Source organism: Marmota marmota, unplaced genomic scaffold, assembly GCF_001458135.2.
Source record: "Marmota marmota marmota unplaced genomic scaffold, marMar, whole genome shotgun sequence".
Taxonomy (NCBI): domain Eukaryota; kingdom Metazoa; phylum Chordata; class Mammalia; order Rodentia; family Sciuridae; genus Marmota; species Marmota marmota.
In genome coordinates, this window is record NW_026000057.1 from 47,351,820 (window position 1) to 47,362,525 (window position 10,706).

The window sequence follows — 10,706 nt, forward strand, 5'->3', positions numbered from 1 at the left end:
GACAAATCGAGAGAGACTCGGGTGTCTGTGACTCTCCCTTCCTACCAGGAGACCAACTGTTTCTGTCGCCGCTGGTATTGATGAAGTTCTCTCCTCCGCCGCTTTCTGATGACATCAGATCTCTGCCATGTTGGTATCCTATGCGAATGGCAGCATTTCGTTCCCTTTGCCGGGTAACCAAAGCAACGTGTGAGTCCTGACCGGCCCTCAGCAGGACCCAGACCGAGAAGCAGTTTCCGCGGGCTCCTTAGCCCTGGGCCAGAGCAGTTCCGAGAGCTGGAACTCGGCCGCTCCGTGCTCGGTGTATGCTCTGATAAGAGCAGGCTCCAAGAAGCACTTAGGCACTGAGCCTGAGTAATCTGTCTGCAAGCCGCAGGCGAATGGCAGCCTGAAATTACCTGTTCTATGGCTGAATGAGCTGCGGTCAGTCGAAAACAGGGATGGTGACATCAGCTCTCCAAGATGGTGGCCTCTGGCCTCCTCTGTGGTCTGACCGGTGTGGAGAACCGAAATGGACCGCTTCCTTCCCCTGTATCGAACCCAGAATTCAGCACTGAGTACGGTGCTTGCACGGCTGGCAGAAACTGCAGTGCTGTATCCCTGCACTGCTATCTCCTCGTTTCCCAGCGCGTGCTGCAGACTCTAGCTGTGGGGCGATTTGCTGAATAAGCAGTGTTACCCTCCGTGCGACAAATGTCTCGCGTTTGAGTCCCTGTAGCCGATCCTCGTGCGATGGAAATCCTTCCTCCAGGTTCCGGAGCACCCCACTATTGCTGGAAATTCCTAACAAGATAGCCTTTAGCCGTCCTGACTCATCATACTCCCACACAGTGATGCGGCACATGGGGGCAATGCACTCCCCTCGCTGCCATCTTCTAATCTCTGTTGCATTGGGATTTTAATTGGAATTGCATTAAATCTGTATGGTGCTTTTGGTGGTATGGCCAATTTGAAAATATTAATTCTGCTTATCCAAGAGCAAGATAGATCTTACCATCTTCTAAGGTCTTCTTTTATTTCTCTCTTTAGGGTTCTATAGTTTCCATTGTATAGGTCTTTCACCTCTTTCATTATGTTGATTCCCAAATATCTTTTTTTTGAGGTTATTATGAATGGGCTAGTTTTCCTCATTTCCTTCTCAGAGGCTTTATCACTGATATACAGAAATGCCTTTGATTTATGGGAGTTGAGTTTATATCCTGCTACTTTGCTGAATTCATTTACTAGTTCTAGAAGTTTCCTGGTGAATTTTTTTTGGGTCTTCTAGTTATAGAATCATATCATCAGCAAATAGTTGCTAATTTAAGTTCTTCTTTTCCTATACATATTCCTTTGATTTTCTTCATCTGTCTAATTTCTCTGGCCAGTGTTTCAAGAACTATGTTGAATAGAAGTGGTGAGAGAGGGCATCCCTATCTTGTTCCAGATTTTAGAGGGAATGCCTTCAATTTATCTCCATTTAGAATGTTGTTGGCCTGAGGCTTAGTGTAGATATGTTACAGTTATCCTATTTTTCTAGTGTTTTGAACATAAAAGGGTGCTGTATTTTGTCAAATTCCTTTTCTGCATTTATTGAGATAATCATATGATTCTTATCTTTAAGTCTATTGATGTGATGAATTAGATTTATTGATTTCAGTATGTTGAACCAATCTTGCATCTCTGGGATGAATCCCACTTGATCATGGTGCACAATCTTTTTGATGTTTTTGTATCCGATTTGCCAGAATTTTATTGAGAATTTTATATCTATGTTCATTTGAGATATTGGTCTGAAGTATTCTTTCTTTGATGTGTCTTTGCCTGCTTTTGGAATCAGAGTGATATTTGCCTCATAGAATGTGTTTGGAAGTGCTGCCTCTTTTTCTATTTCCTGAAATAAATTGAAGAGTATTGGCATTAATTCTTCTTTAAAGGTCTTGTAGAACTTGGCTGTGTACCCATCCAGTTCTGGGCTTTTCTTGGTTGGTAAGCTTTTGATGACTTCTATTTCCTCACTTGATATTGGTCTGTTTAAATTGTGTATATCTTCCTGACTCAATCTGGGCAAATCGTATGCCTTAAGAAATTTGTTGATGCCTTCAATGTTTTCTATTTTATTGGAGTATAAGATTTCATAGTAATTTCTCATTATCCTCTGTATTTCTGTAGTGTCTGTTGTGGATGGGTTAATTCAATTTGGGTAATACTAGAATTTTAGTGCTATGACTGATGCAAAGCCTGGTACATGGGAGATTAGCAGAAATGGGTCAGCTCTGTCTCCTAGATAATGGTAGGTAAGGACCTAGGAGTGGCAAGGCACACAAGGAACTTCCAGGAAAAAGCCTCATTGGGTGTAAAGAAGAATGGAAGACACTGAAGCACAGAAATGGGTAGATAGTTTTGGTGCTTTAAATGACAATTGGAGTGAGAATCTGGTCCAGAAAGCAAGACCTTCCAAGTAAGAATAGCAAACAAATGACTTCTGAGTCAAAACATCTATTCTTTATGTGATGGATAGATATTTGTCCCATCCCTGAGCATGTTGTACAGCCCCTAGAAAATTCAGACCTCAAATTGTTGTCTTGCTTCAATTTGATATGTATTTGAATGAAGCAAAAGGATATAAAGATGCAAAAATATCTAGCATCCAACAAGGTAAAAATCACAATGTCCAGCAGGCAATAGACCACATGTGGAGGCTGGAAAGTGGGACCTTAATGAGGAAAAATTATCAATCCAAATTTACACAGAATTGACAAATATAATTGTCAGAGAAGAACATTGAGGTGTTGCACACTTGTAGTCCCAGCGGCTCGGGAGGCTGAGGCAGGAGGATTTGAGATCAAAGCCAGCCTCAGCATCTTAGCAATTAAGTGAGACCCTGTTTCTAAATTCTCTCTCTCTCTCTCTCTCTCTCTCTCTCTCTCTATCTATCTATCTCTCTCTCTAGAGAGAGAGAGAGAGAGAGAGAGAGAGCTGGTGATGTGGCTCAGTGGTTGAGCAGTCCCGGGTTCAATCCTAAGTACCCCCCAAAATAAAAAATGATAGTTAAGTAGTTACAAGAATGGTACTTTAAAATATAAAAATCTCAAAGTCTAAAATTCAAGATACATTTATTGGGATTCGAAAGAAATTAAAGGTCTGACACTGTGCGGGTGGCACAGATGGAAGGTGTTCCTGCATGGCACAGGTGACGCAGATGGAAGGCAGCGCAGAAGGCATAGGCTTTGCTTGTGGGTCACCAGACCAAGCTCTGAACACAGCACAAGGTAACACCATGTTACCACACCAAACCAAACATCCTACATGGGAAACAGACGGAATCCTTCTTGGAAAACCTTACTCGCCATCTATTGGTGGGCGTGGCTACCAACATGGTTCTGCAGCTGATCAGATGGATTTTGGAACTATACAAAAGCAATATAATTATATAGGGGAAAAACATTAACACAACAGTCATACAGAGCTGGAAAGAAACGTGAGCAGTATGAAAAGACAAGGAAAGAAAGGACCACAAACTATGTAGGACAATTCAACATTAGAAGAGGTAACAACTGCAGCAGAAGGAATGTCAGATAAAAATTTCAGGATATACATGGTCAGATGATCTGCAGTCTCAAGGAAGACTTTAGACAGCAAATGCAGACAATGAAAGATCACTTTGATAACGAATTACATAAACAAATCCAAGAAGCAAAAGATCAACTCTATAGGGAGATAGAGGTTATACAAAAAAAAAAAAAGAAATTCTGGAAATGAAGGAAATAATAAAACCAAATTTAAAACTCAAATGAGAGTATCACCAGCAGAGTAGAACACTTACAAGATAGAACATCAGAAAACGAAGACAAGGTATATCATCTTGAAATGAGAGTGTATACTGCACAGTGAGACTGATAAGAGACAATGAGCAGAACATCCAAGAAATATGGGATAGCATAAAGAGACCAAATGTAATAGTTATCGGGATAGAGGAAGGTATGGAGGTCCAAACCAAAGAATGAGCAACTGTTCAATTAAATAATATTATAAAACTTCCCAGACATGAAGAATGAAACAGAAATTCAAATCCTTGAAGCCTACAGGACGCAGAATGTGCAAAATCACAAGAGATCCACACCAAGACACATTATAATAAAGACGTACAACATACAGAACAAGTAGAGAATTTTAAAAGCCACAAGATAAAGGAAGCAGATTACATTTAGGGGTAAACCAATTAGGTTAATGGCTGATATTTCAACACAGACTCTAAAAGCTGGAAGATCCTGGAACAACATATTTCAAATGCTGAAAGATAGTGGATTCCAACCAAGAATTTTGTATCCAGCAAAATTAAGCTTCAAGTTTGAAGATGAAATAAAAACTTTTCAGGATCAACAAAAGTTAAATAATTTGCAGCTAGAAAACTGGCACTTAAAAACATACGTGGCAAAACATTACATGAAGAGGAAATTAAAAATAACAATGAAAACCAACAGTGGGAGGTAGTACAGTAAAGGAAAAACTAATCAAAGAGGAAAACAAATCAAGTTACATAACAAAAATAAACAAATATGGCTGGAAATACAAACCATATCTCAATAGAAACCCTAAATATTAATGGCTTAAACTCACCAATCAAAAGACATAGGCTAGTAGACTGGATTAAAAAAAAAGATCTAACAATATGCTGCCTACAGGAGACTCATCTGATGGGAAAAAACATACACACACTGACGGAGAAAGGTTGGGAAAAATCATACCACTCACATGGACCTTGGAAGCAAGCAGGGGTGTCCATACTCATATCAAATAAAATAGACTTCAAGCCAAAGTCAATCAAAAGGGATAAAGATTCATCACATCAATAGACTTAAAAATAAGAACCATATGATCATTTCGGTAGATGCAGAAAAAGCATTTGACAAAATATAGCACCTTTCTAGTATTTTCAAAACACTATCCCTAGTGTTTAACAGGAACTTATCTCAGCATTGTAAAAGCTATCTACACTAAGCCTCAGGCCAGCATCATTCTAAACAGAGAAAAACTGAAGGCATTCCCTCTAAAATCTGGAACAAGACAAGGATGCACTCTCTCACCAATTCTATTCAACATAGTTCTTGAAACACTGGCCAGAGCAATTAGAGAGATGAAAGAAATTAAAGGAATAACTCTAGGAAAAGAAGAAATTAAATTAGCACTATTCGCTGATGATATGATTCTGTACCTAGAAGACCCAAAAAACTCTACCAAGAAACTTCTAGAACTAGTAAACAAATTCAAAATGAATTCAGCAAAGTTTCAGGATATAAAATTAACACTCATAAATCAAAGGCATTTCTGTATATCAGTGACAAATCCTCTGAAAAGGAAATAAAGAAAACTACCCCATTCACAATATCCTTAAAATAAATAAATAAATAAAATACTTGGGAATCAACCTAACAAAAGAGGTGAAAGATTTTTACAGTAAAAACTATAGAACCCTAAAGAAATAAATAGAAGAAGACCTTAGAAGATGGAAAGATCTACCTTGCTCATGGATAGGCAGAATTAATACTATTAAAATTGCTATATTACCAAAAGCTCTATACAGGTTTAGTGCAATTCCGATCAAAATCCCATGGCATTCCTTATAGAAATAGCAAAAGCAATCATAAAATTCATCTGGAAAATAAGAGACCCAAAATAGCTAAAGCAATTCTAAGCAGGAAGAATGAAGTAGATGGTATCACTATACCAGACCTTAAACTATATTACAGAGAAATAGTAAAAAAAAACAGCATGGTACTGGCACCAAAACAGGCTAGTAGACCAATTGTACAGAATAGAGGACACAGAGACTAACCCAGAAAATTACAACTTTGAAAATTACAACTACAGTATATTAGACAAAGGTTCCAAAACCATGTACTGGAGAAAGGATAGCATCTTCAACAAATGGTGCTAGGAAAACTGGAAATTCATATGCAACAAAATGAAATTGAATCCCTATCTCTCACAATGCACAAAAGTTAACTCAAAATGAATCAAGGATCTAGGGATTAAATCATAGAATCTGTGTCTAATAGAAGAAAAAGTAGGCTCTAATCTCCATAACGTGGGGCTAGGCCCCAAGTTCCTTAATAAGATGTCTACAGCACAAGAATTAAAATCAAGAATGAACACATCAGACAGATTCAAACAAAAAAGCTTTTTCTCAGCAAAAGAAATAATATGTGAGATGAATATGGAGCCTACATCCTGGAAATAAATTTTTACCTCTCACACATCAGATAGAAGTCTAATCTCTAGGGTATATAAAGAGCTGAACAAGATAAGCACCAAACAAAGAAACAAACAAAAAAACCAAATACTCCAACAATAAATTGTTCAAGGACCTGAACAGACACTTCTCAGAAGAGGATATACAATCAATCAACAAATATACAAAAAAATGCTCATCATCTCTAGCAATCAGAGAAGTACAAATTGAAACTACTCTAAGTTACCATCTCACTCCAGTAAGAGTGGCAGCCGTTATGAAGACAAACAACAACAAGTTCTGGCAATGATGCAGGGAAAAAGGTACACTCATACATTGCTGGTGGGACTGCAAATTGGTGCAGCCAATTTGGAAAGCAGTATGGAGATTCCTTGGAAAGCTGAGAATGGAACCACCATTTGACCCAGCTATTCCTCTTCTCAGACTATACCCAAAGGACCTAAAAACAGCATACTACAGGGATACAGCCACATCAATGTTTATAGCAGCATAATTCACAATATCTAAACTGTGGAGCCAACCTAGATGTCCTTCAGTGGATGAATGGATTAAAAAGTGGCATTTTTACACAATGAGATATTACTCAGCACTAAAAAATAATAAGATCATGGCATTTGCAGGGGAATAGATTGCATTAGAGCAGATTATGCTAAGTGAAGTTAGCCAATCCCCAAAAAACAAATGCCGAATGTCTTCTCTGATATAAGGCAGGTGACTCATAATGGGGTTGGGAGGGAGAGAAATGGAGGAAGATTACCTCTAGATAGGGAATAGGGGTGGGAGAGAAAGGGAGGGAGAAGGTGAATAACAAGGATGGTGAAAAAAGACTCTCATCATTATACAAAATACATGTATTAAGATGTGAATTTGGTGTCAACACACATTATATATAATCAGAGATATGATAAATTATTGTATAATGGTGTATTAAGAATTGTAATGCAAAATAAATAAATAAATCATTAAAAAGAAATTAAATACTGAAGAAAGGATCCATGAACCTGAACACATCAATAGAAAAATCCAAATTGAAATGAAGAGAGAGGGAAAAAATGTGAACAGAGCATTAGTAAAGTTCAACTAACAAAATCCAATTATGTAATGTATGGTCATTGAGTCCCTTAAGAGAAAACAGATAAGGGATCGGTTATAAAAAATAGCTGAACAAACAATGGCTGACACTGATACCACCTATTATGGGTGAGGAGTTCTGCTTCCTCATATGTTGAAGTTTGAACATTAGAGAAGCACATTGTGGAAAGCATATAAAGCAGGGTTTATTTTAAAAGGGTTAACATAGACTTCTTCTCTCCCATGAGGAAAGAGGGGTGGTATCCTGGTATTTCAAGAAGTGAGGTGTTCTGCCCTTTTTATTTCTGAGGCTTCCTTTGTTCTCCTGCCTTCTTTCACTTATCTTTCTCCTTCCTGAGTAAGTGACTAGACCTAGGAAATACCCCAGGAGATAGCCAAAAGGTGAGAACCAGGAGGGCTGAAGGTGGAAGGGCAGGATGGAATAGCACAGGACACATTTTAGGTAACCTATCCGAGGAATTGTCCCTCACTGGAGGAAGGAACAATTCCTAGGATAGATTACCTTAGCAACAGGTTGGAGAAGGGGCAGGTTCTTGATAAGGGTGGAAGAAGGTTTCTGAAGGAATTGGCATTTCAGTCCCTCAGGGAACAGTCTCCAACTTTCAAGAATCACTCGAAATTTGCCTTCTTGATCCTACCTGACTCAATTTACCTATCTATACTGACTTCCTATCTAATTCTGGCTTCAACACTTTTTAAATTTGGTGAAAATTATAAACCAACACATCCAAATAGCCCAAAGAATTCCAAATACAAGATATAAAAGAAAATAAAAGGAGGAGTACAGAAGAAAATTGCTAAAAATTCTCAAAAACAGCTGAAGAACAAAAAAGACATTTAAGGCGAGAGCGACATCAATACAGATGGCTGCAGAATGCGCACTGGGAATGATGTGACGTAGAAAATACTGGAGTTTCCATGTTAAAATACTGAAAGGAAGAACAAAATCTATCAACCTAGAATTCTGTGGTTAGTGAAAAAAATTATAAAAATGAAGGCAAAATAAACACTTTTCAAAACATACCAATGTTGAAAGAGTTTCGCACTGGCAGACAACACTACAAGAAATGTTAAAACAAAGTCATCGAGGAAGAAGAAAAATTATTAGGAGAAATATGGGTCTGTATAAAAGAAAAAAGGACAGTGTGTGTGTGTGTGTGTGTGTGTGTGTGTGTTTGTGAGTGTGTGCATGCATGTGCTAAGATTTTTTTTAAATATAGGTACATTTTTACAAGATAGGTGAAGGGGTATGTACCCATAAAATTCTCTCCCTCCCAAAAGCAATGATAAAAATGGGGGTGTGCAAGGTTGAAAAAAGGTTATTTAAGGAATCTGAAAACTAACAACAGACATAAAATAAATTGAGAAGCATTTGCTCAAAAAATCTGTTGAATCTCAGTAATAATAGTGGGATTCTATGTCATTGTAGCCAGATTACTGCCACTACCCCTTTCTGGCACTAAACCTGTACTAGGGCACATGAGAAAATACACTAGTTCAGTTAGCCTGAGACTTCAATACCAGTTGGACAGCAGCAACTAACTTGTTGAGCTGCTTGCTACTGAATAATGAGGAATCAAATTCCCACTGGAAGTCAGGGAATGCATAAGTGAGCAGAGATCTGAATGATAGGTGGATAAATTGGGAAGAAGCATTCTAAGACGATAAACTAGATGTGCCAAGTCCAAAAGTGAGGAGAGTTCATGGCACAGGGATCCAAAGGAAGCCATAGTGGGGACAGATCAGGATGTGGGAATGGCAGGAAGTGAAACTAGAGAAGTATGCAGGGGTAAGGTCATTCAACGTCTGCTGAGCCCTACTGATGCTATCTTAGAAGGCTCCTTAGCAGCTGGAGGGCAGGAGTCAAGCTTTATGGATCTTCTTTAGTCTCGTGATTTGTGCAGAGTAAATGGTCTGTGAATGGGTACCATACTGAATAGAAATAGTACTTCTAACTTAATTTAAATATTTTGTATATATTTTCTACAAACAGGCCTGGACAACCTAGATCAGCATTCTCTAAAGACTAAGGGTCATCATTATTTGCCAGATTTTTCTTCATCAATGATGGAAACATCTTTACTCTCATCCCATGTTATGATAGTCCTACTAATCATAGATTATCAGAGAGATGGGATTAAACTGGGATCAAGAATTGGATCTGCCACCCAATTCTCCTTGCTGGATGTGACTTTGCATATGTACCTGGGCATGGGGCTGTGTACTTATGCCTAGAGGCATATGAGAAAGTGGACTTCAGAAGTGAATGCCAGCTTCTTGGGGTTTCAAGACCATCTCTTCAATAGGAGGACACAACGTTTCCTGATTAAGAGCATGAGTTGATTCACCCTTTGTCTTTTAATAATTGTGCAAATTGGGGATCTGTGGGAGGCCAAACTAGCACATGACTGTGTCTGACTCCCTTGATAAATGGTGTGGCATCCGGCGGTCATGCTGTGATTTGGATAGCCCTGGTCTTCTAGGGTGCCAGTTACTGTGTCTTTGTGCCTTCCTACATCCCCATGGGTGGAGCTATGTTAACCTGTTCCTTCATGATATTATCCCTTGCCCTGTTTGGGATAGAATGTTCCATGGAAACACCTTTTGTGTGTCCCCTTCTCTTACTCTACCCTTGGGTGTGGCCTACCTAAATGTCAGTCAGCCTGCTGACAGCAGACATCAAGAAGCTAATTCGATCCTCAGCACCACATAACAATAAGTAAAATAAAGATATTGTGTCCAACTACAACTAAGACAATATTTAAAAAAATATTTAAAAAAGAAGCTAGACTCAGCCCCCTAAAACCTGACCCCTTGCCTCATTTGAATAGCTTCTCCTCAATAAAAGGGGTTAGCACATGTGTGCTCTCATTCTTTCTCTCTCTCTCTTTGTGTGTGCTCTCATTCTCTCTCTCTCTCTCTCTCTCTCTCTCTCTCTCTCTCTCTCTCCTCTCCTTCTCTCCCTCTCTCCCTCTCCACCCCCACCCTTAAGGTCAGAGGAGCTGTCATAGCACCCTCAAATGCAAAGGCATTTCTGTCTGTTGTGTGGTTATTTTGCATGGCCCAATTAGCCCAGTTCCCCTGGAGTGGCCCCTGAATGTTTTAGTCACATGCAACCTGACAAATGCATCCCTGGGTGGGCAGGGTGAAAGGTCACACTGTTTAAGTCTCTGGGAAAATGACAGGGATCCCTTTTCAGAACCTCAGTTTCCGGTATTTGTAAAATGGTCACAAGTCTGGCGCATACCAGGTGAGTACTCACTCATTATTTCCCATTATCAGGGAAGTGAACTCTTGAAAAGAAAGATGTGCTTTTGGTTTTTCTCTGAGTTTCTCTTTCTTGCATACCAAGTTTTTTTTTTTTTTTTTTTTTTTTTTTCTT